The 26,687-nt window shown below is 41.0% G+C and overlaps 2 long non-coding RNA genes across 2 annotated transcripts in view; one reads left to right on the forward strand and one right to left on the reverse strand.

Moving 5' to 3' along the window:
- The window catches only part of LOC125452060 (uncharacterized), an 82,182-nt gene that overhangs the window by 24,447 nt on the left and 31,048 nt on the right, over positions 1-26,687 (reverse strand). Inside the window, exon 2 of the long non-coding RNA XR_009445806.1 lies at positions 17,085-17,233. This is a non-coding gene — a long non-coding RNA (uncharacterized LOC125452060). The remainder of the gene's footprint in view (positions 1-17,084; positions 17,234-26,687) is intronic.
- The window catches only part of LOC125452059 (uncharacterized), a 29,260-nt gene continuing 6,427 nt past the window's right edge, over positions 3,855-26,687 (forward strand). The window contains exons 1-3 of the long non-coding RNA XR_007247448.1: positions 3,855-4,153; positions 4,577-4,653; positions 23,654-23,836. This is a non-coding gene — a long non-coding RNA (uncharacterized LOC125452059). The remainder of the gene's footprint in view (positions 4,154-4,576; positions 4,654-23,653; positions 23,837-26,687) is intronic.

Consider the following 26,687-nt stretch of genomic DNA (forward strand, 5'->3'; position numbering starts at 1 on the left):
TGGATCTTTGATACAGGAGACCTTATTTTGATGTTGGCAGCAAAAGCTATGCAACACAAATACAGTAGGAGAATGCAAGTGCTATATGATTTACTAATACCTTATTCATGCCTCCCATCTCACCCAAGTAAGGCAACATTGCACACACAAGCACATTGTCAAATACTTAACAGTTGAACGAGAGTGGGAATCTGTTGCACTCTTTGGTACAGCTTATGAGCTCTTGGATTGTCTTTGTGAATAGTGGGCTGCAGGTGAAACTTAATGCCACCTATGATCACTTCAACTTTACAGAGATAACTCTGATCAATTTGTAATGGTCAATGACACAGTCGAGATTGCTTGGGGTCAAGATTTGCATCCCACACAGTTGGTCACTGTGTGCATTTCACATGCAGGGCAATATGATCACAGGTGGCTTGTGCTGTGTAAGTGTTTGATTAATTTGATAGCTCCTCGAGCTGCCTCATATCGTTCACAAGCAGAGCTCAGGTGTTCAGACAGAAAAGGAAAGATGCTGCTGCTTCCAGGTGTGGTAGCAGCCATCTTCCTTTCACAATGTGCATTTATGTCTCAGATAAGGATGGAAAACAACACAGTCACTCTTTGCAGAATGAAGTCACAGGCTCAGTCTGATATCAAGGTCATGCCCTAATCTTTGATGTTCCTTTCTTCCTTGCACTCCCTGTAGACCTGACCTGTTTTGTTTCCTATGCATTTCTACCCAACTCTTTCAGTTAAGTCTTTAACTCTTGAGTTATGTTCTTGCAGCTGCAGCATCCCCTGTCAAAGGTCGGATGATGGTTACTGTTGAAAGCCATTTGCCTTCTGCAGCAACTCATCTCCTAACATACACTGCCTCACCAACCTTTATATATTGAGTTGCCCAACCCTTCCATCACAAATTATAGTCCTTTCTGCGTCCCAGCAATTTGCATCCAATCCCCGAAAAGGACTTCCCCAATTTGTGGTTGCTACTCATAAACACCCCTTTGACGTTCTCTGGGGACACCCAGGACTGACCATGGTCCAAACTCCTTTGACTGACCGTGAAAGACAGCTTTGATATATGTCTGCCCAGTGATGCAGTAGCAAATTGCATATAAATGCAAAGAGAATAGGTATGAAGAGATGCTACTGCATGCAAATAGCTACTTCACCACTTGATCTCAAAATCCAAACTTACTGTTAAAATCTTGGTGGAAAATCCAAGATTTTGTTCTCGATATTGGGAATGCTACTTTCTGATCTTACCATGTTTTTCCAACTGACCCATCTTTGCCCAAGTTGTATAGGAGCTTGGAACACACAGTGCAAAGTAAACTTCACAGTCAATACTGAATATAAATAAGCTTGGCTTTACAAACCAATACATATATAGAAGTAAATCTGAATTCCAATCCTTAGGTTTTCCTGATTCATCAATTCATAGGGTTAGTTTGTCTGAAATTCCGTTGAATGATGAACCACACACTTTTATGACTTTGAGCTCTGATTTATAAGCTAGGATGCTTTCTACTACACACCCAGTCTTTCTGAAGTTCCTCTTGTGTTTATGTGCTCCTTTCTTCCTTGTTCCATTTGAACCCTATGAAGGACATATTCTTATTTTGAACATCAATCCTGTCTAGTCTAATAGCCTGTATCTCGTATTCTCCTCAACAACATTGTCTTTTTCATGTGGGAATACTGATGAAAAATATTCATTTAGCACCTCTGCTATCGCTTCAGACTCTACACACAACTTCCCACTACTGTCCTTGAATGGTCCTAATCTTATCCTAGTCATTCTTTTATTCCTGACATACCTATAGAAGGCTTTAGGGTTTTCCTTGATCCTACCTGCCAAAGGCTTCTCATGTCCTCTCCTGGCTCTTCTTAGCTCTCTCTTTAGGTCCTTCCTGGCTAACTTGTAACTCTCAAGCGCCCCAACTGAGCCTTCGTACCTCATCTTTACATAAGCCTCCTTTTTCCTCTTGACAAGAGATTCAATTTTTTTAGTAAAACACAGTTCCCTCACTCAAACACTTCCTCCCTGCCTGACAGGTACATACTTATCAGGGACATACAGTAGCTGTTTCTTGAATAAGCTCCACATTTCAATTTTGCCCAGCCCCTGCAGTTTCCTTCCCCATCCCGTGCATCCTAAATCTTGCCTAATTGCCTCATAATTGCCTTTCTCCCAGTTATAACTCTTGCCCTGCAGTATATCCCTATCCCTTTCCTTCGCTAAAGTAAACTTAACTGAATTATGGTCACTATCACCAAAGTGCTCACCTACCACCAAATCTAACACCTGGCCTGGTTCCTTACCCAGTACCAAATCGAATGTGGCCTCGCTTCTTGTTGGCCTATCTATATACTGTGTCAGGAAACCCTCCTGCGCACATTGGATAAAAACGGACTTATCTAAAGTAGTCGAATTATAGTGTTTCCAGTCAATATTTGAAAAGTTAAAGTCCCCCATAACAACTATCCTGTTACTTTCGCTCCTATCCAGAATCATTTTTGCAATTCTTTCCTATACATCTCTGGAACTTTTCAGAGGCCTATAGAAAACTCCCAACAGGGTGACCTCTTCTTTCCTGTTTCTAACCTCAGCCCATACTACCTCAGTAGACGAGTCCTCATCAAACGTCCTTTCTGCCACCGTAATACTGTCCTTGATGAACAAAGCCACACCCCCCCCCCCCCCTCTTTTACCACCTTCCCTGATCTTACTGAAACATCTAGACCCCGGAACCTGCAACAACCATTCCTGTCCCTGCTCTATCCATGTGTCCGAGATGTCCACAACATCGAAGTCCCAGGTACCAACCCATGCTACAAGTTCACCCACCTTGTTCCAGATGCTCCTGGCGTTGAAGTAGACACACTTTGAGCCACCTTCCTGCCTGCCGGTACACTCCTGCGACTTTGAAACCTTATTCATGACCTCACTACTCTCAAACTCCTGTTCACTGCAGCTACAAATCAGGTTCCCATACCCCCCTGCTGAATGAGTTTAAACTCTCCCGAAGTGCATTAGCAAATTCTGCTAAAAAACTGCTCTCTCTCCCTATTCCTCGCCTCGCTAGCACATGGCATGGGTAACAAACCAGAGATAACAACTCTGCTTGTTCTACCTCTAAGCTTCCACCCTAGCTCCTTGAATTTCTGCCTTACATCCCCATCTGTCTACCTACCTTTGTCGTTGGTGCCTATGTGGACCATGACTTGGGGCTGATCGCCCTTTTCCCTCAAGGATCCCGAAAACACCATCCGAGACTTCAAGGACCCTGACACCTGGGAGGCAACACACCAACCACGAGTCTCTCTCATTCCCACAGAATCTCCTATCTGTCCCCCTAACTATGGAGTCTCCAATGACTAATGCTCTCCTCCCCTCCCCCCTTCCCTTCTGAGCAACAGGGACAGACTCTGTGCCAGAGACCTGTGCCCCATGGCTTACCCGTGGTAAGTTCCCCCCCCCCCCCTACAACAGTATCTAAAATGGTATACTTGTTATTGAGGGCAACAGCCACAGGGGATCCCTGCACTGTCTGCCTGTCATGTCCCACATTTTGGTTTCTGTGTCCTACTTCTTGTTTTGTTTAAATTACATTATTCATTTAGTTCAGTGATACCTCTACTTGTAACTGCTGTTTGACCTCCAGCCATCCTTTGTCTTATCTTCTACATTACATGACAAAGTGGTAGCTTGTACACCTTTTATTATTCAGCTGTGGAGAAAAAGGAGGAGTCAATCTTTCAGGTGTCAATCCTTTATAAAAATCGCAAAATATAGATGAAAATCTCATATAAAAGACCAGAAAAAAGTAAGAGGGTGGGAAAAAATACAGAAGCATCAGCATGAGAAAGAAAATAGATCAGCTGTAAAGCTAAATGACTAAAATGTTAATAGAGCAAGGCAGTTAGAGACAACATATGAGAAATAATTTACATTTATGAGATTCAGAGAATGTGTGAACAACTGAAGAGGTAGAAAATAATGCAAATAAAGGTGGAAGCATGAAATACTGGCAAAGGAGGTGCCAGCTGCCAAGGAGATCAGAAGAAGGAAAACGCAAATCAGCTACAAGTTGGTGTTCCAACAGTTTTGGTTTTGGGGCAACTTGGAAATTACATAACATAGCTTTTAAAATTCCATGAGGTAGGTCTGGGTTTTGACTAGAATTGATTTACATTAAAACAATGTACAGGTTACCATTAACCAGTGTAATCATGTATTGTAATGAGATGTAATTTCCAATCTTTCTTTTCTCCCCTCTGTCCCTGCATTGTTCCTTTTCTTTCTATTTCCTCCTTATGTCTTTTATTCTGTCCCTCACCAATTTAATTACTTTTGCTGAAAATTAGTACACTGAAAAATACATGCTTTAACGCATTCTCTATCTATGAGTAGTCTGAATTTTAAAAAATCAACGCGAATTAAAATCCTAAACTACTTAGTATTTCCATTGATATATATGTCCTGTTTCCTTATTCAATCAAAGATCAGGTGATTTATTTGCAGTATATTAATAAGTATAACTTCATTATTCAGTGATGCTATAATATCTATTTACCTTTGCAGCTATTTCCATTGCGTGTGAAAGGCACCGTATCACAGTTTGCATTTGTTGGTTACGTAGAGATTTGGATTTATCTTTGGTATGTGACTGTTATCAAAATAACGTATGCAAACCTTTGGGTGAGGAATTTTTATCTGTCAGTACTTTGAACTGCAAGCTGCTTTGTGCTCTTTGCCAATTCTAATTTCACCTTTTTTTGCTCCCTCAGCTTGACACTTTATCTTGCACAGTGGACTCCTGGGAGGCTTGGTTTGAAAGTTTAAGAGCCATGACCTGAAATTACTCATTAATTTCTTAGCCAGAGATATATTACAACTTCATTGGCTGACTGTACAGGTTGTGCATTCACATCTATATTATTTTACTTGCACTTCCTCCAGGTGACTCAGTTACCAATGAACAAGTATCCGATTTAATAAAAAAATACTTTAAATGTCTGAGAAGATGCTAATGCTTGAATGAAACCCTTTTCAAAAAATTGGAGAGAATGTATGTAATATGATTGAAAGGGAGTATTTATTTTACAAAATGGTAGGAGAAATTATCAGAGGAACATTCTACTAAACAGAGATTATCATTATTATTTGCATAGAATCAACCTGATAAAAGAAATATGAAGTTTTAGCTGGAATCCATTGAAGAAATACATGCATTTATTTAGCACCACTCAAAGATACAAGATCTCCAAAGTGCTTCCTCATCAACAAATTAACTCATTTTCAAAGGGCAAGGCTTTATGTATAGCAATGAAAGAATTTCCTTTGGTGCTGAGTTATATATTCAATTCTTAGAGTGAAAAGGGCGCGATCACTTCAACAAATTTAAGCTGTCAGCCTTCTGGTAAAAAAAAATGAAGTTGAAGGCAAGTGTTAAGAAAGAAATAATGTTATGAAAAATTGCTTGGATAAATCTAACAGAAGGGCCACTTCTGACAAGGAAAATAAAAATCTCAGAATAGACACATACAGCATCTTCAAAACTGACATTGCTAGAAGATATCAGAGATAATGGGAACTGCAGATGCTGGAGAATCCAAGATAATAAAATGTGAGGCTGGATGAACACAGCAGGCCAAGCAGCATCTCAGGAGCACAAAAGCTGACGTTTCGGCCTAGACCTTTCATCAGAGAGGGGGTGGGGTGAGGGTTCTGGAATAAATAGGGAGAGAGGGGGAGGCAGACCAAAGATGGAGAGAAAAGAAGATAGGTGGAGAGGAGAGTATAGGTGGGGAGGTAGGGAGGGGATAGGTCAGTCCAGGGAAGACGGACAGGTCAAGGAGGTGGGATGAGGTTAGTAGGTAGATGGGGGTGTGGCTTGGGGTGGGAGGAAGGGATGGGTGAGAGGAAGAACAGGTTAGGGTGGCAGAGACAGGTAGGACTGGTTTTGGGATGCAGTGGGTGGAGGGGAAGAGCTGGGCTGGTTGTGTGGTGCAGTGGGGGGAGGGGACGAACTGGGCTGGTTTAGGGATGCGGTGGGGGAAGGGGAGATTTTGAAACTGGTGCGGAGATGTGTTGGAAACCAAGCAGAGGCTTGGGGACCGCTTTGCAGAACACCTCCGCTCAGTTCGCAACAAACAACTGCACCTCCCAGTCGCAAACCATTTCCACTCCCCCTCCCATTCTCTAGATGACATGTCCATCATGGTCCTCCTGCAGTGCCACAGTGATGCCACCCGAAGGTTGCAGGAACAGCAACTCATATTCTGCCTGGGAATCCTGCAGCCTAATGGTATCAATGTGGACTTCACCAGTTTCAAAATCTCCCCTTCCCCCACCGCATCCCTAAACCAGCCCAGTTCGTCTCCTCCCCCCGCTGCACCACACAACCAGCCCAGCTCTTCCCCCCCACCCACTGCATCCCAAAACCAGTCCAACCTGTCTCTGCCTCCCTAACCTGTTCTTCCTCTCACCCATCCCTTCCTCCCACCCCAAGCCGCACCCCCATCTACCTACTAACCTCATCCCACCTCCTTGGCCTGTCCGTCTTCCCTGGACTGACCTATCCCCTACCTGCCTCCCCACCTATACTCTCTCCACCTATCTTCTTTTCTCTCCATCTTCGGTCCGCCTCCCCCTCTCTCCCTATTTATTCCAGAACCCTCACCCCATTCCCCTCTCTGATGAAGGGTCTAGGCCCGAAACGTCAGCTTTTGTGCTCCTGAGATGCTGCTTGGCCTGCTGTGTTCATCCAGCCTCACATTTTATTATCTTTGCTAGAAGATATGTTACAAGGAGGGCAGCAAATCTTGGAAATCCACTATGTCAATTGGCATATAATGAAGGAGGGGTAGTTCATTAACATTCCAGGAGGAAATTCTTCTTCAGAGTCTCCTTTACACATATGAAGAATTCTTTCTTGGTGACTTCTAAAGACCATCATTCCAGATTTAGACAATACTTAATACACTTGCCATAAAGTGATATGTAAAATTCATTAGTTTTTACTGAAGTGACTCTCCTTAGTCCTCTGGTTTTAAATATTTGATGATTCAACAATATAGTTTTGTAGTGGCATTGTGCTGTTCAATTTGTGGTTTTAAATTACTATCAAATATACCATAACAAAATGATAAAGTGTGGAAATGTAGTACCATGCTGTGTAAGACATCTATGTGCAATATATTCAAGAGTAAATAGAACATCAGCAGGAATAAGATGATCGACTTTTCCAAGGGCAGTGCAGTCAGGAGCAGCAGAGTCAGACTGTGTCCCCAAAACATGGTGAAACTTGCAACTGTCACTAGGAAAGCATGGTGAGAGGTAACTGAGGAGCTGAGCAGCTGGGGCCAGTCTTGGATGTAATATATGAAGTGATTTCATATCCTAATTTCCAGGTCAGGAAAAGAGTACTTTGACTAATTTAGCTACATCCTGTAGTCCATGCCACATGCTCCAGGGGATCCAGCTCAGGGCTATTAAGGTTTAAAGAGAAATCTGACCACCTCATTTTTCATAGAATCGCTACAGTGTGCAAGTGGGCCAGTCAGCCCATCAAACCCACACCTTCCCTCCAAAGGACATCCTACCTTGATCCATCCTCCTATCCGCAACCCTGCATTTCCCATGGATAAGCCTGCACATCCCTGGACACTATGGGTAATCTAGCCTGGCCAATCCACCTAACCTGCACTGTTTCTTTTTGGACTGTGAGAGGAAGTCAGGGGATCCAGAAGAAACCCATACAGACATGGGGAGAATGTGCAAACTCCACATAGGCAGTTGCCTAAGGCTGGAATCAAACCTCAGTCCTTGCTGCTTTGAGGCAGCAGTGCTAATCACTGAGCCACCATGCCACCTATTTTATCCAATCTAAGCCACAAGCTTTCTCATATTAATCAAAAACAAGTTTTATTGTCTAAAAGTAATTGAACAAAACAAGCCATCTTAAGCTATAACTATGTAAGTTATGCATTCAATTGTACAGCTCAATCCGTAAATTCTTTTCCTTAAAAGAAACTTTAATGTTATTTACTTCTGTACGGCCAACTATAAGTATGCCACAGTGATAATGGGAACTGCAGATGCTGGAGAATCCAAGATAACAAAGTGTGAAGCTGGATGAACACAACAGGCCAAGCAGCATCTTAGGAGCACAAAAGCTGGCGTTTCGGGCCTAGACCTCTGATGAAGGGTCTAGGCCTGAAACGTCAGCTTTTGTGCTCCTGGGATGCTGCTTGGCCTGCTGTGTTCATCCAGCTCCACACTTCGTTATGTAAGTATGCCACAGTCCCCTGCACACAACTTTAATTCCTTTCAGCTTCAGTTATTTCCAGAAGTAGATGCTTATTTTTCTACTCTTGACTGTAGATGTCTTTGTCCTTTGATTTGTTTTTTTTCCCAATAATTTCAAGCTAACCCCCTGGTCGTTTATTTTCACAAACCTGTGTGGGAAGTCACATTCCAAATGCCCCACATCATCAGTGCAAGTTTGTAGAGTGGAACTCTTGGTTGAACTTGGAGGAAGATGGATGTGACAAAGTTCTTAGCATACTGCGGGTTATTTTTTTCTGCAGTACTGGGATAAATGTCACATAATAAAGGTATCAATTATCTTTGTCCTACTTCCTTTCCCGGTCTTTGACCACAACTTGAACTTGAACCAACTCACAGCTGAATCTTACAAATTCAAAAGTGCAGGCAGTCCCTGGGTTCCATTCTGCAGGCCATTCACAAGTCGATTTGTATACGAGCCAGACCACAATGCAAGATAGTGTAAACTAGCTGTTCGTAAGTACAGTAAACGTTTGCATGTCAGGTCTTTAAAATTACACCTCTGTCTGGGATCACAATCGTAAGTAAAAACATTAACAAGTTGCATGTTTGTAAATTGGGGACCCCTGTTTAATGTGTATAATTCCTGTAATTCAAGTATAATTCAACTGGTTTACTCTAATACAGCTCTCAGAATCGGGGGAATTAGGCTCCTTTCCCAATTTACAGTAAAAATGGTTCAGGATGGAAACTCAGGATCTCCAATCCAACAAAAATACTGACTCTGGTCAATGATGTGGCAATTTTCTGCTTTTGCAAGTCCTGAATTTTTGAGAGTCTAATTTTTCAACTAGTCACTGTTTTTGCCTTGCTTTTCAGTAGAAAAAGAAATCTTTTGTGTGGGTTTCTGTGCTTTGTTGCACTTTGGTTGGCTCAGACAACAGATAGGAGTCGATCGCCAACAGCAGGTCCCAGACTGGCAGTCGCGATGCTTTGTAAACACTCAAACCCATTTCAAATGTCTTCAGCTGTTATATGAGCAAAAAGTATTACTGCTCATCACGTTGTCGTTCCTTCTTTTTAACAAATCTCCTGACATACCCATTCCCTCCTAATGCCATTGTCTTCTATCCCCCATCGCCACCCATCTCCTAATGTTTGCTGTCCTCCTCCTTCCCCATCCGCTACACACACTGTCGAAATTCCCAGTCCTCGGTCTCCTCCCTCCTCTCTTATCTATTTCAACACATTTCCACATCTCTATTCCTCCCATTCAGCATTTCTCCTCCCATTTCTTCTACCTCATCCTATACTACTTGTTCTCATTCCTACCATGCTTTCCACTGCTCCTTGCTACCCAGACCCTCCTGTCCAGCCTTTTAATCCAATTATTTTCCACCTTACCACTGACCATTGGGAGTTAACTGTACCACACAGACCCATAGCCACCTCCAGTTCCCTCTCAGTAGCCAGTAGCCTAGCAGGCTGTCTGGGATGGGGATTTTCTTTAGCGGTGGGGCGATAGTGGAGGGAGGTAGATTTATGAAGATTTATGACTAAGGTTTACAAGATTCCAATGGCAGACGTTGGTATTGTGTGGAAGGAGAGCAGTTGCCATAGAAATGAATGGTTTCAGGATTGATCTATCTATCCTTGGATGGGCTAGGTTTGCTGGATAATTAGTTTCTTAATAAGCAAAGAATGAAAGCTTATCAGGCATAGGCAGGAATGTAGAATTATCTTATTTAATGGAGCAGCAGGCTCAACAGGATGAGTGGTCTGCTCCTGTGCCTAATTCATATGTTCATATGAACTTTCTGCACTATTGCTCATTATAAGCTAGATTTGCTATCAACTCCCTCCTTCAGACAGGCACTGCTTTGTCTTGTGTGGTAGAGGAAAACCACCGGCTCATCTAACACAGTGTGGAACTAGAGGAAAACAGTAGGCCAGGCAGCATCAGCAGAGCAGGAAAGCTGACATTTTGGGTCAGGACCCTTTTTCAGAAATGCTCATCTAACAAGGTGTATTTTATTACATTTGCAACTAAGTAAAAGCTACATTAACTTGACTAACATTGTTACAGAGACTACAAGGAGAACCTGGATATTAGGTCTTACTCCTTTGAGATCCTGAGCTATTCTCCCATCAAAGAAATATAAAATTATAGTGGCTGGTGCTTAAAGGAATCCTTTTCAGATACATTATCGTTTGCAACAGGAGGTATTTTTAATTTAATGTATAAAAGAGTAGCAATTAACGTAAAATTCTTTGAAAAATTCAAAGCTGGTGGTCGTTATGATAATGCAAATATGAGCATAAGTGGTTTTAAAAGTGGAAAGGCTTTGACTTAAAATGGCAACGCTGACCACCTGGTCACAGATTGAAGCAAGTCCAAGAGACACATGTAGAACACATGAAACCGTTTGCATTGAAATTATCTTCTACCATAACCAAATGTTTTCCCAAATCTGTAAGTACAATATTAATTTAACGCAAACATAGTAAATAATTTATCAGCATTCTTTTATGCAGCTGAGAAATACTGTTCATTATGTTGCATTGTGCTAAATTTTATGAGATATTGCCCAGCAGCATGAGAAAAATCATATTTTAAACCACTTCAAAATTAAAAATGTAGCTCAAGTATCTCAAAGTAATGTAAAGAATAAACAAAACAGTTAAAAACATGTAGAGGCATGACTTTCTATACTTACAGATTTCCAACATTCAGAGTTAAATAGATTTTTTTCTGTGTACATGTGATGAGTGGTTCCCACTCTAAAAGCCATGTAACAGGCTCTTTTCAGGCATTCTTTTCTTTGCAAGTGAGGACACCTCTACATTCATCAACACTGTCAGAATCTCTTCAACAATTAAAAACAACTTGCTGAAAACGCTTATCATATTTCCTTCTCATACAAATTTGGATTTAGCTATATGCTTTTGATCTTTTTTTTTCTAAATTATTTGTGATCACTCGAGCAACTATCTGAGATTTGTTTGCAAATTTCTTGTGTGTTGCAAAAAACCTATATTTAATCTCATTTTCTCCTGCATAATCTTTTTTCTCTTTGTGGTACATTGTCAGTCTTGTCTCTTTGAGAATCTTAGCTTGTTATGCTTTTTACCATTCCTTTTTGTGAGCTAACAGCTAGAAAGCAATCTTCGAGCTCAAATGACCATTCTCATATGCAGTATCACTTTCTACAGCTTCCCGCTCACCGTTATTTGAGTATACAGTTCACTGCATTGAGGGAGCAGCTTCTGACATTTAGGAGATAGTCCTTCTCCAGATCTGAAGACGGGTCACCAGACCCAAAACGTTAACTCTGTTTTTTCTTTCACAGATGTTGCCGGACCTGTTGGGCTGTTCCAGCAATTTTGTTTTTGTTCTTGATTTACAGCATCCACAGTTCTTTTGGTTTTTATCCTTCTCTAGGTATTCTATTGTGGCTACCAGACAAATTCTTGCCTAACATGTTATGTAGCCATGTATTAGTGCATTAGGTCCCTGCCTACAAACCATTTTATGTAGAATCATTCATTAATTTTCACAACTCCTGCTGCAAGTTAGAATAGGGTTTGTGCACTTGAAATTGTGTTAACAGAATAAAAATATACATGATCCACCACAGAAATCTTTCATTTAGCCAATAACACACAAGTTAATTTGAGATACAGGGCAATCGCCTGAAGTCTGATCTAGAATAAAGGAACTAGATATTAATAAGTCATTACATTCATTGTATTCACATTTCCCTCAGAATCTTCATTTGCACTTATCACAGATCATAGAATCCTTACAGTATGGAAACAGGCCCTTCAGCCCAACAAATCCACACCAACCCTTGGAGCATCCCACCCGGACCCATCTCCTATAACCCACCTAAATCTACACATCCTACCTTAGCCTGACAAATAAATGGATGTTTGTTTAATTTTGTTTTACATAGTTTCTTATCTTGCAATTTAATGTGGCTTTTTTATTCATTCATAAGATGTGGGCACCACTGGCAAAAGTCAGCATTTGTTACCTATTCCTGACTGCTCTTAAAAATGTGTTGGTGAGCTGTCTTCTTGAACTGCTGAAGTCCTTGAAGATTAGCTATACGCACAATGCTATTTGGGAAGTGAGTTCCAGGAATTTGACCCAGCAGCAGAAAAGGAATGGTGATAGGGTTTCATATCAGGATGGTGCCAAGTTTGCAGGGAAGACTGTTTATGGTTGTGCTTTCATATATCTGCTACCTTTCTCCTTTCAGAGGTAAACATTGTCTTTCGAAGATGCTATTGAAGGAGCCTTGTTGAGTTGCTGCAATGCATCTTTAAGATGGCATATACTAGACTACATTAGCCTTACTCCAATGCTTATTTTCTGTAATGCAACTTCTACCTTCTTCGGAACTTCAGGCATGCTGTGAGTGAATTTTAAAACAAATCAGCCTCTGCTGCTGCTTTTAATGAATCGAACTTAAGCTTTATAATATTCAGTCTCGGTCACAAAGATGAATGTTATGTACCGTGCAGAAAGTCATTATTTGCGCTTTTCATTGCAAAGATTTATAATTAAAATATTTCAGGCAACTCCTTATACATCCATTGGAATTCACAGCAATAATTAGTGAAACAACTCGTGTAGAATTTTTGGACCAAAAGGTTGCCATGCATTCCTGTAACAACAATAACTCAAAGCCCAGATGAAAAATAAGAATACCAAAACATTGCAATTGTGCATTGGCATTAACGTGCAAAACGTTGCAAGAACCCTCACATAAGGGATGTGGTAAATAAATAGAGAGAGCCAAAAGAAACATATCTTTGCTGTTTGAATTTAAGTTCAACTCTTGGAAAATATCAGGACAACGTAGAAGCAGAGAAAATACGTTTCTCTGCTTTAACACAACAATTGAGATATAGATTTTTATAGGCTTAGACAGATTTTCACATGCATATTATGTGGTATTTCTCCAGTCAATCAATGTACAATGGGGTAGTTTTGTTTGCTTTTTAACATATGTTGAACTACTCATTATTTTATGCCTGCTATTCAACTGACTATGAAAAAAACTTCTTTATTATAGCTTAAAACAAAAGCAAAATGCTGTGGATGCTAGAAATTAGAAACGAACGAAGAAAGATCTTATTGATTAGTGGAAAAAATACAGTGCGGGGGCAAGGATGGTGGATGAGTGGAAAGGTCATTCCTGCTCCTATTTCTTATATTCATATTGTATCTTCTGTTGCATAATATAACATCAGTTCTGTTCACTCCACCATCTTTAATGGGAGAATGTAGGTCAGTTCATTGCAGATAAAACGACATTGAATTTAGAAATTCCATATGATTTAAATCAGTCTTTTCTGCAGTGGCTCTTTTTACATTTTCCCCTGGAAAAGGCAGTGGTGAGCTGCCTTCTTGAACTGCTGCAGTTCTTGAGGTGTAATGACATCCATATTAGGAAGGGAGTTCCAGAGTAATGGAAAAAAAGCTGTGATGTTATACCAAGCCAGGTCAAAGTGTGGCTAGGAGAGGGACTTGGTGCAGTGATGTTCCCATGTATTTCCCCTTGACATTATAGCTGTCAGAGGGTATGAATTTCAAAAGTTCAGACAAAGGTGCCATGGTGGTCCTGCACTGAACAAGGTAAGTTTGGAGTATTCCATTACTCTCCTTCCTCATGTCTTGTAGATGATGAGCAGGCTTTGGGGAGATGGGAGGTGAATTAGTGACCACAGAATTCCTAGACACTGGCCTGGTCTTGTAGCTACAATATTTATATGGCTGGTCCAGCTAAGTTCTTGGAATTTACAATAGCCCTCAGGATGTTGATGGTGGGCTATTCAGTGATGGCAAAAAGGGTGATAGCTTGATTTTGTCTAGTTGGAGGTGGGCATTGCCTGGCATTTTTTGGCATGACGGTCACTTGTCACTGATCAGCCAGAGGAGATGTGTGATGATACTATGGTTTTGTTTTTAATCTTGGTATTTTTTATGAAGAGAGGTTGAGACAGGGGCCTGTTCAAAGCCAATAAACAGCTTGTGAGGTCTTGAGTTTTTTTGTTTAAAGGAATTGGAAAAATAGAGCAGCATGAATAGGTGGAGTCAGGCTCCCACAGAAACAGATGGTTTCCTGATGATGACTGGTATGGACGAAGGGTCATGGAGGATATTTGCCATGGATTGTGCAGGGATGTTGTAATGAAGAAGTAGTTGTATGTTGGTCCAGACAAGCTTTTGGTGAGCTGTAGCTGACAAGAATAATGGGGGTAGAAAAACTCAAAATATTTTCATATGAAGCAGCAGAGGCTGAGGAGACTTGATAGAAGTCTATAAAATTATCACATGCATACATTAGGTTGTAGGTCAGAATCTTTTTTGCAGCTTTGAAGTGTATAATACTAGGGAGCATAAATTTAAGGTGAGAGCGGAAAGTCCAAAGGTAATGTGAGGGGTAATTTTTTTACACAGAGAACGGCGGATATCTGGAATGTGCTGTAAGGGATGATGGTGAAAGCAGATGCAATAGAAGCATCTAAGGGACTTTTAGATAAACACATGAATGTGCAAAGAATGGAGGGATATGAGCCAAGGGAAGGCAGAAGAGATTAATTTCATTTGGCATCATGTTTGACCAATGGACCTGTTCCAGTACTATAATGTTCTATGTGCTAGGTACTTGCTCTGATTTGTATGTCAGGAACTTTCACCATCTGTTATTTCAGGGAAGGAGAGAAGAATTGAAAATGGTGTATAAATAAAGTCAGTTGGCTTTTAATGATATGCAACTATGTAGAATTAATGTAGTGTTCATTCAGTGGTAAGATTCTGATGTCACCATTTAAGTGTTGAGAGGAATTCAGCAAAGTTTTTCTCAAAGTCAAAAATCTGATATTTTCTCATTGTCAGCGTATGTTCCTAAATTTCTCAGTTTTACTAATGGGTGGGAAGAATTCTGTCTTTAGTTATAGTTGTTCATTCTGTCATATGATTAAAATCTCACAATTTTATTTTCACTCTTAGCGTACAATGTTTCAATTAAAGATTGTAATAACTACATTAGTGATATTGATGTATGGTGTTATGAAGATTGAATGAATTTCTTGTTTTGATAGTGGTTGAATGTCAAGTTATTTCCTAATGGGGAGTAGGCATCCATGATTGCAGTTGTGATACAGTGAAGATGGAGGTGGGAGACAGAGACTTGTCCTTAATGGAAAGCTGTGTTGATGAGACAGATGCACTACATTCTGTTTCGAAGTTGTGGTCAAGTATGCTATGCTTTGAATATTCGTAAACTGCAATCGGTGAGGTCCATAATAAGATGTCTCTTCCACATTAGGTTTCAATGCAAGCCATGTCTGGAGGTTTCTTGTGGCAAATGCATGGGCAGAGGACACTGCTTAATCCTTGGGTTCTTTGACCAGACAACTGGAGGATGCAATGTGGCTGTGCAATAGAAGGTGAAGTTCTGTGACGGTCACAGAATTGTACCAAGTCAGAAACCGAGGACATTTCTTCAAAAGGAAGAACACATGCAGCATTCTAAAACACTGTAGCTTTAACCAAGGGACGCAGGAGGGACCTCTTTATTATAGCTAAAATCTTTCAATGAATCTGAGTTGTATGAAGCCGTCTTTCATCGACTGTAAGTAATTGGATGCTGCAGTGCCAGCATCTCCCATGTAATCTCATTTTCAAATGCAGCTTCCTGTTTTGCTTTCTTTCACTTACGTTTCCTGTTCTTTAATAAATGTTAAAGTTACAAACTGACAGAAGACTTCACAGAGTTTGATGCTCCCTCCAAAACAAAGTTTTAAGCTGGTGTGTATGTTCTGGAAGGGATAACCATCCTTGACATAGAGTTAAGACATCAAGTGGCAGAAGAATGGTTAGCTCTGTACCCTTGTTCTTCTCGTTACTATTAAAATGATAGTTGCTCAAACAGTTGATATTAGTGACCATATATTTACAATGTGGGAATATATTTGTAATGAAGTTTCACCCATGCCACCCATTTGCCCTCTCAAGTTTTCCTTTTCCTTTCTCTCCCAATACATCTGGGTACCTCTGGGGTTCCACAGCTTGGGTGAAGCGCACCTGCCCTACAATGGAACCTCTTGGCCTAGATGTCTTCGACAGGTGACCCTGGGGGCCCAGACTTTCTTAGAGTGTCCCATCAAGAAGTAGGTTAATCCTTGTAAACTTCAACTCTCCACAGAGTTGGGAATTTCAGGCAGGGTGGAGTTGAGCCACATCTGACCTGCCCTATGAGGACATTTCTGGGGTGGTCTGTAAGTGGCTTTTCGTCTGACTAGGAGCCTACTGACATGACCCTGCCTCCTTGTGAGGAAGGGGCACCTGGAGAGAGTTCAACAGTCTGTTGTCATTGATGCCAAGCACCAATGTCTAGAGTGCTGGACTTCAGGTCTGTGCACGAATCCAATAAACCCTGAGGGTGCTGCACGTTGGCTCTCCATGGCTGCTACCAACTTGTCCATGGGGGGTAACTTGAGGGATGAATGCTGGAGGCAGCATGATACAGGTAGCTTTGATGGACTCCTGCAACTTTTGGCTCAGCTTCCCGAGTGATCGAAAATCTCTCTGCTGTTACTGTCTCTGCATTTTCCAACATAATGAGTCTTCTCCTAACCTGGGCAGGGCTGGTGTTTGGTCTCTAACAATTCACTGAATGCCAGTGACCTAGGATGTTTTTTCCTTTTCTAGCTGTGGAGTTGTGCCAGTGACGTGCTCACTAAAATGCACCCTTCACTCTAAATCAGACAATGTACTACTCACTGAGGTGTCAGTATCTGGGCTGGTGTGTGGCATAGGGTACTGCCTTGCTTCATCTGTGGGATTTGCAGCTTCTTTCTTAGAGGTGGAGGAGGTGAAGATGATGCACTGAGAGCCTTCTCTCCTTTGGGCTGTACGAACTCCACTGGGCCCTGCAGAAGACAAGAGAGAGAATGATTTGTGAAATAGGAGCAGGAAGCTAGGGCAGTTACGGTGATAATAAGAAGGCACCATAGCACTTGAGGAAGGGTCTTACTTGGCTGCTGGGGCACAGAGGTCTTGGCATCACCACATAAATGGTCATGGCTCTCACTTACTAAGGCAAGGATTGTCTCCTCCGTGGCCGTGAGGAATAGAATGCTGGGTATCCATCTTGCATTCCCCAATTATTGGGGACTGTTTTCTGTGTGGATGAGACAACAGGAGGGATTGAGATGAAAATGATTGATACAGCTGGACCAAGTAAGTGAAAAGTTTTCCAAGTAGCAGGGGAATGTAGGGTAGTCTTTCAACTAAGTGTGGAAGACAGTGATTGAGAGAAGATGCTGTATGCAATAGTGTGAAATGTAGCCCATGGATCTTGGTGGGAGGGAGTGCAGTAGCAGAGCTGGAGTGTGTTCAGGGAGGAGATGGTGATACTCACTCTGGAGGAGCACAGAAGGTCATTAAATTTCTTCGTGTGCTGTTGGGCATTCCTCTGATCTGCACATGTAGCACTGGTATTGTATTAATATTGAACCAAGCTGGTGTTGTGGCATCTTCTTAGTGTTCTTGAGGAAAGATAATAGCCTTCTTTGTCACCATTCCTTCCATTGGGGTGTCCAGGCCCCTGACAGCAAATTGAAATGCCAGTTGGCCTTAGTTGGCCATCCCTGGGCAAAGTCTTCCTACACTGCAAATATGAATGGCTTTTCCTGGCTTGCGGACAATGATCTGGTGCACATAAACTGGGGTTCAAATCTGGTTCCAGCTTTAGAAATCCTGGAAGATTCCAGCAGAAGTGAGTACTATCTCTGCAGGCTAGCACAAGATAGCATGAGAATTCTGCTCTGGACGCAGAAGTGAGCAACGGAGAATTGCCTGAAATAATTCTCTGGATCTCATGGACAGAAATCCTCCACAAAACTCCCCAAAATTGATACTCAGCTAATTCTTGATAAAATTCAAATTGTTGTTTCTGGTAGTGTGTCTTTTTTTAAATGCTTCATTTGGAGTAGTAAATTCAAGCATTTTGGGATTTGAAGACATTTTGTGTTGGTCTATCATGCGATGTTTTAGTGTTTGTATACCTTAGAAAACTGATGAATTCTGATCATTTTCTTGAGCTAGTTTGACTCTCTTTTCCCAACATTCGCTTGTTCTGTTTTTGGTTTTAGAAACTATCATTTTCTGGATAGTTATTTCCGTTGTGAGATCCATTTTCGTTTGCAACATATGTGAAAGTTATGTATAAGAAATTTTAATGACTATTCTGTGTTGAATTACTTCTGGTTGTAAATCACCATAATCACAAAACTGTGACGACGTATAAAGATCATCATAAGCAAAGTTATTCTCCTGGAAGCTGTAACCATCTACTAAATCTTTCTCTCACCATTATATGATTGGTACTTGATGAAAAATAATAGTCAAATGCTCTTATTGTTTAATAAGCATCCATTTATTCTCTTATTTTTTGCCATTTTATAACATGTTCTGTGACTGGACATATAGAATTAAAAAAATGTTTGCTTGTTCTTCTCTGGAATTGTTTTGTATCCCACAAATTGTCTTTCCATACAGTCCTGTTTAATTCCCAGTCCGAATTATCTGTGATCTTCAATCTGCTTGAAAAGTGAAATAACTTCACAGAAGCCAGTGTCCCGTCACCAATTCACCCTTTATTTACACATGCACAGTACTTGACACTGGTCTGGCTTACTCAGAGCTAGCTCTCAGGAGGAACAGAACCTCTGACACTCCTGTGTATATCTGTCAGCTAGGGCTGTCTGGTTGGTCCAGATTAACAGCCCCAATCAGTAAACTCATATTCTATGTGGTCCAGAGATAATGGGAACTCCAGATGCTGCAGAATCCAAGATAACAAAGTGTGGGGCTGGATGAACACAGCAGGCCAAGCAGCATCTTAGGAGCACAAAAGCTTGACATCTGTGTGGTCCACCTGGCTGACCTCATTACAATCATTACAAAGATGTTATATCATTCTCTGTTGTCACTGTATTGTGCTTACATATTACTTACTATTTACTTATGTTAAAGCATTTAAGAATTCTTTTTGATTCTTTGCACATGAGGCTAGTTTTGCTAGTCAGTGTTTTGAATTGTATAATCCTTTCAGTTGCATAAACTGTTCCCTTCAGCAGGTTTTTTTAATATTATAATCACTTTTCTAATGAGGACAAGTTGCTAATAATGCTTTGTTATGACCAAACTTTGTTGTTTTAATGAAGATTTTAACTTCTTATTTTCTCTTCCAAAATGCTTTTTCATTTCTGTTAACCTAAATTTTAAAAAAACCTTCTAAATATTTCAGAATTTTTTCAAGCATTTATTGATCATCAAAGTGGCTCAGAATTGAGCAATTCTGTACTTTCCTTTTTTTAGAAGATGGAGGCAAAGACCATAAATTAGCTGTTCTACCCTTCTTCAGGAGTTTCATGCCATTTTTTACAATATGAATAACTCGTACCTTTTCAGCTGCTTCTCCATGAGATTCATATCTTTTTAGACTGAAAAAGTGCTGTGGCACTCTCCGTGCCTTTAAGATTATGTTTTGTTTCAACAAAAAAATGCTTTTGCTATAAAATAATGACTTTTCCTAGACTTTTTTTGCCTTTACTCTCCTTGACTTGTAGAGCTGGTTTAAATATTTTCTTAATGGGTGACCTTAATCCACAGATCTTTTCCCAGCATTTTGCGAAAATTGTAAATGATTTTAGCGATGCTTGTATACTAAATGTTAGAATTTAAGACTCATTTTCTGTTTTGAAATGTTTCTTCGCCAGACGAATTTTCGCTCTTCCTTGAAGGGAATTTTTGCTTATGTGTTCAACGTCAGCCATTTTATTAAGGGTTTATGATTTGGAATTTTACCCTTGTATTTTGGTGATTCTCTTCATGGTATTTGCAGTATAATGTCATGATGTTAGTAATTTGGCAGACTAGCACCAAGATCTTTACAAGATAACAAAGTGTGAAGCTGGATGAACACAGCAGGCCAAGCAGCAAGATGTTCATCCAGCTTCACACTTTGTTATCTTGGATTCTCCAGCATCTGCAGTTCCCATTATCTCTGACCAACGTTTTTACACCTACTTGAATATAACTGCTTTGCAGCTAAGTATTTAGATGTACAGCTGACAAGAGTGATACTGTGTTTTGACACCAAGTCAGCAGTAGACTCAGTTACAGAGCAGGAAGCTTTCAGCTCTGCTCCCCAGCATGTGCTGACCCAGTTGACGTTAGCTGATGGTGTAGGAGCAGCTGGCCTTAGTGCTCCCATTTTGGAAAGGAGAAAATCAGCTATTTCCAACTGTTTACTGGCTCTGGAACTTGTACGCACGTGGATGTCCAATACAATCAGACCTTCGATGCCTCCAAAGCAAATTAGTTTACTTAATTTCATTGTAATGTCATTAATATTTCAACGAAGATTGTGTTTTGTAATGTCCCATTAACTTATGTTGAAATGGAACATTCTGGAAAAGGAGGTAGTGAAGTCATGTTAAAAGTCTCAGCTTGGAGACATCCCCATATGATTGGTGGGAAGAAAAACTCAAATTAAGATGGGGGGGTGCATTTTAATATACTTTCATAGGTTCTCACAAAAAAAGTGGCAGCTGCTTTACTGAGACACAGATAGACAAAGAAATGTCTACAATGGAGAATCAGAGGGAACTATATTTTTTGCATTTCAAACAAAGCATCATGCTTTTTTGTGATCTTGTTTCCTATTCTGAAGAGAACAAGCATAGCTCGCTTGAAGTTTTAGGGAATGTGGAGTTGTCGAGTTATGCTTAGCCCATGATACATGGATCTGGAAAAGTACACAGGAAGCTTTGACTTAGTTCAGTGGGAGCATGTAAGTTCTCTTCTGGGCTGGAGAGCTGGCATTTATTGTTGGACTGTTCCAGCAGTGCTTCATTTCTAGCAGAAGAGTGGCATACAGGGAAAGGGTTTCATAATAACATATCCCAGTCACAGTCGTTAATGTGATTAGTTGTTGAATAATTAATTAATTAAACCAAAATGATTTTAGTTTGCTTGTTACTGTAAAAGTTTTAAAGAGTGAAATCGTCTCCTTCTATGCATTCCATTGGTCACTGGAAAATTAATCTCTTTTTCAAAAGTTCTTTGTCTCCATGGGGATCATGAAAAAGCAACACATCTGAATAATTGAACCATATCCCAGAAAAGACACATGAGAGGAGAGGGAATGAAACTAAAAACGGAAATTGCTGGAAAAATTGTACTGTAACCCATGAGTGAATGCTGCAAAAAAACAGGCAACACTTGCACCACACTTTTATTATTGAGAAATTTTGCCTGTTATTCCAGATGAACAATGCTACAAGAAAACTGAAGTGGTTAAGAGGTTGACCAATCATGAAGAGTTTGAGATGGCTTCTGAAAATAGAGATTGGTAAAGTGGATTTAAAGAGAAAGTTCCAAAGTTCAGGACTATGATGGTAGCATATTGTATAGGTAAACCAAGAGGCTGGCCCAGAGAGAAGCATAATATGATGCTGTAGTCGCATTTCAAAATATCTTGAGACTTTTTGTTCGCTCATGGGATATGGGCATTGCTGGCTGGGCGAACATTTATTGTCCATCTCTAGCTGCCCTTGAGAAAGTGGTGGTGAGCTGCTTTCTTGAACCAATGCAGTCCATGTGCTGCAGATGGGCCCACAATACAAGTAAGGAGGAAATTCCAGGATTTTGATCCAGCGAAGAAATGGTGATATAATTCCAAGTCAGGATGGCAAGTGGCTTTCAGGGAAACTTAACAGGTTTGGTATTCCCATGTATCTGCTGCCATCATCTTTCTACGTGGACGTGGTTGTGGGTTTGGGAGGTGCTGCCTAAAGAGCCTTGGTGATCATTCCTCACTTTGATTCCTCACAGGCAATAGAGTTTATAAGGTGAGATGCCTGAAAAACTGATCTCAATATTAACATTGATATTCAGGTGAGGGACTGGCGATGATTAAATTGTTGCGAACTGCAGATCTGCTACTTTGATGATAGCAGGTTTTGTAGAGTGTCAATGCACCGCTGTGGGGAGGCAGCACCTTTTACAGAACTAGAGTCACAGGAGTGTTTATAATTCAGCACTCTGATTCAGGGCTATGATGCTTGCACCAGCTCATTAAATGAGCATCATTAACTAGACCCTTCCTCCGCTTTATATTTATATATTCCACATTATATATTTCCAAATAATCATCCAATATCCTCTTGAAAGCCTCAATTCAGACTAACCCCAATACTCTTTGAGGCAGTACATTCCATACCCTAACTACTCACTGAGTGAAACAGGTCTTTCATCACTTTAACCTTGCTTCCTTTGCAGATCATTTTTAATCCATGCCCTTTTCTTACTGAATGGGAACAGTTTCTCTCCATCTACTCGATTCAGCCTGCTTATGATTTTGAAAACCTCCATCTGATCTTATCTCAGTCTCTCTGAGGAGAACAGTCTCAACTACTTCAATCTATCTTCATAATAGAAGTTCCTCATCCCTGGAAGCATTCTTGTAAATCTCCAAGTTTGTCCTTTTTTAATAAGCCAAGCCTCCTCAGAGCAATCCGGACCAGGAAATTTAATGGCTGCCATGTTTCTGAGTGTGAAGAAATTAGAATGTAAGAGGAAGGTGGTACCAGACAGTTCAAGAAGTTAAGATAACAAAGTGTGGAGCTTGATGAACACAGCAGGCCAAGCAGCATCTTAGGAGCACAAAAGCTGACGTTTCGGGCCTAGACCCTTCATCAGAGGGTCAAGAAGTTAACTGCCTTTTGCCACACAAATTTTGGGCCTGGCCCCAGCCTTTGGGCCTTCTTCTGCTCAGTGTAGCCTCTCTGCACCTGCTGTTGTGAATGTCTCCCCTGTCTATTCTCAATCTTTTCCTCTCTCCCTCTTACAGTGGTCTTTTATCCCCTGACTTCTGAGCCTTATTCTAACTCCCTCTAGCTCCTGTTTCCTGAACACTAACTTCTGTCTCCCTAGCCATAGCTTCTACCATTGGTTTTTCTGTCTTGCAGCTGTTCAGACTGTCAATCTGGTTTGTATCGGACAGAAAATGGAGGAAGAAAGTATAAATATATTTATCCAAATCCCTGTGTCTCTGATCATTGCTGGTTTTCACCCACGTTGCCCTCCCCCACTCTCATAACCACTGGGGCCATCTCATGCTAAGCTTTTCACGAATGTAGAAGGGTGATGACAGTGTTTTAGAAAATGCTAAAATCCCTTCTAAAGCCATAAATACAATAATAAATGCCAATTTACTAAAATGCACTTAAGGAGCAGCACACTGAAAGTTAGATAACCATTTTATCTCTTTCCTTTCCAAGGAGCTGACTTATACTGGAGTAAGAGTTCCAGAGAAATGGAAGCTCTCTAATTCTCTGCCAGCTGGCCATTCTGCTTGCATGTACAAACACAATGAATCATCACATCATTCATCCATATTGAGATTCACAAGTTCTGAAGAAGAATCTTTGGACTCAAAACATTAACCGTTTTTCTCTGCACAGGTCTGTTGAATTTTTTCTACATTCTCTATGTTTTATTCGGCCTCCACAACCTTCACTGAGATTCACATGTTCATACGTGTGAATCAGAAGTGACTAGCATTATCATTTCTATTTCCCTAAGCTGCCTTGTTTCCTTGCTTTGCCTTTGAGAATGGAAGGTAATGGCAAACACTGCCAAAAGAAAAGCGCAGTGTGAAGTATCAGCAGATCATGAGTTAAGGATCTGCCCTTTGGCAGAATATACGTGACGTAATATCCCAAGAATACTATGACGAATTACAGTATCACATTTGTAGAATGACAAATACTACAACAAACCATAGGTTATTTCAGAACGTTATCTAATATTTATGCCATTTGTGAGCAGTCTCTCTTCAATTTTACTTTACTTCCTTATTTTACCTCCTTATTACCTCAGAATTCTCTGACTAATAGGGAAGACAGTAGTTCTAACTTTGGATTTCCCAGACTTTTCTTGACCACATGATATAAAAGAATGCGTTAGAAACTCATTTTATCACATATTATGATCATTCTCTTCTTTCTCTTTACTCATGGCTATGAATCCCTCCAATTGTGAGTTGAACTTGGTAATCCGTGTTGTCAATTTTGAAACTTATATCTGGTTGTCTAAATGTCAGTGCAATAATATGTACTTTACAATCAGTTTATAATTTCCATAACTTTTAATTCAGTTGGAAATTATATTTAGCCTTCAATGAATATTTTGTTCCTCCCACTTTGTACCTGTAAGTGTTTAATGATTTTGACCAGGGCTAAATGTCATTCAGATGATCCAGAAAAGAACAAATAAATGCCTTCTATATTCTGTACTTATGATTGTGGACTGAAATGAAAAAAAGGATTGTTTTAAAAAGAAATGATTGTGGAAAAAATTGCTGAACTTCTAAAAACAAGATATTGAAACTCATTGTGTGTGGTGTTTACTCTGTTGCTAAGATTTGGCCAGCAACAAGTAAATGATTAAGTTGTCAAATTGAGGCGAGTCGTGAATGCCAAGGTTATCAGTTAAGAACAACTGTCAAGAACAACCATGTGGGAGGAACAAAATATCCATTGAAAGCTAAATATAATTTCCAACTGAATTAAAAGTAGCTAAACAACTTGTGGATAGGAATGAGACCATGAGAAAGCTTCGGATCTCTGGAAGCACAGTTAGTATGTCAATCTCTTTGCAGTAAAAAAAGGCCTAAAGACTGGAGAAAATCAGTTACTTCATCTCAGAGATAGCAAGAACTGCAGATGCAGGAGTCAGACACAACACAGGATGCAGCTGGAGGAATAAAGCAGGCCAGGCAGCATCAGAAGAACAGGGAAGTCAACGTTTGGGGTTGAGGCCCTTCTTCAAAAATGGGGAGGGGCAAGGGAGCTGGCAAGTAAACAAAGAGAGGAAGGGTGGGGCTGGGGAAGGTAGATGGGATGGTGATAGGTGAGTACAGGTAGGGAGTGGAGAGGATTGCTCGGTGAGATGAGCAGTTCAGAGAGGTGGGAGAGAAGATGGACAGGTTGTGTCAGGTCAGGGATGCAGGGATGAGAGGGAGGGTTGGAGTTGGGATGAGGCCGGGGATGGGGAGATTTTAAAACTGGTGGATTTCATGTTTAGGCCATTGGGCTGTAGGCTCCTGAGGCAGAATATGAGGTGCTGATACTCCAGATTGTGGATGGTGTCATTGTGACACTGGAGGAGGCCCAGGATGGATATGTTACCCAGGGATCAGGAGGAGGAGTTAAAATGGTTGGTGACTGGAATTTGTTGTCATTTGTCTGCATACAGAGCACAGTTGCTTTATGAAACAGTCTCCGAGCCTCTGCTTGGTCTCACCAATGTAGTGGAAGCCACAATGAGAGCACTCCCTGTGACTGTCTCATCTGGTCCACACTCCCCAATAACTCCACCATCCCTGGCACCTTTCCCTGCAACCTCCCCACCCCCACCCACCTCACCTCCATTCAAGACACAAAACAAACCTTTCATATCAAACAGGGGTTCACCTGCACATCTGTCAACGTGGCCTTCTGTACGTTGGTGAGACCAAGCAAAGACTCGGAGACCATTTTGTAAAGCATATGCACTCTGTACGCAACAAACAACTACTCGTCCCAGTCGCCAACCTTTTTAACTTCCCCTTCCCACTCCCTGGGTGACAAATCCATCCTGGGCCTCCTCCAGTGTCACAGTGAAACCTTCCGCAAACTGGAGGAGCAGCGCCTCATATTCTGCCTTAGGAGCCTACAGCCCAATGGCCTAAACATGGAATTCCCCGGCCTCATCCCAACTCCAACCCTCCCTCTCATCCCAGCCTCTTTGATCTGAGACAACCTGTCCATCCTCTGTCCCACCTATCTGCCCCTCCCACCGCACTGGCCAATCCCCACCACTCCTTACCTGCACTCACCAGTCACCATCCCATCAGCCTTCCCCAGCCCCAGTGCTCCTCTCTCTATTTATTTCTAAGTTCCCTTCCCCTTCCCCATTTCTGAAGAAGAGTCCCTACACAAAAAGTCAACATACCTGCTCCTCTGATGTTGCCTGGATTGCTGTGCTCCTCCAGCTCCATACTGTGTTCCCACTTTCTGTCATCTGTTGTTGTAAGCTGTTGCCCTTAACCAGAAACTAAGAGACTTTGCAGTTAATGTTGCAATTGCTTCGTGCCTCCTGTGAAGAAGTGAATAGCCTGGAGAGTAGAGATTGAAGAACAGAAAAGTCTGGAATTCCAGAAGAATCATCTCAACAACCCCTGTGGACTTGTGCTATTGAACTATAGCTCCTAGTTTATTACACTTCAATCTATAAAGCTAACATTTTGTTTGTGTGCCTTTGACTATATGT

Source organism: Stegostoma tigrinum, chromosome 5 (genome assembly GCF_030684315.1).
Source record: "Stegostoma tigrinum isolate sSteTig4 chromosome 5, sSteTig4.hap1, whole genome shotgun sequence".
NCBI lineage: Eukaryota > Metazoa > Chordata > Chondrichthyes > Orectolobiformes > Stegostomatidae > Stegostoma > Stegostoma tigrinum.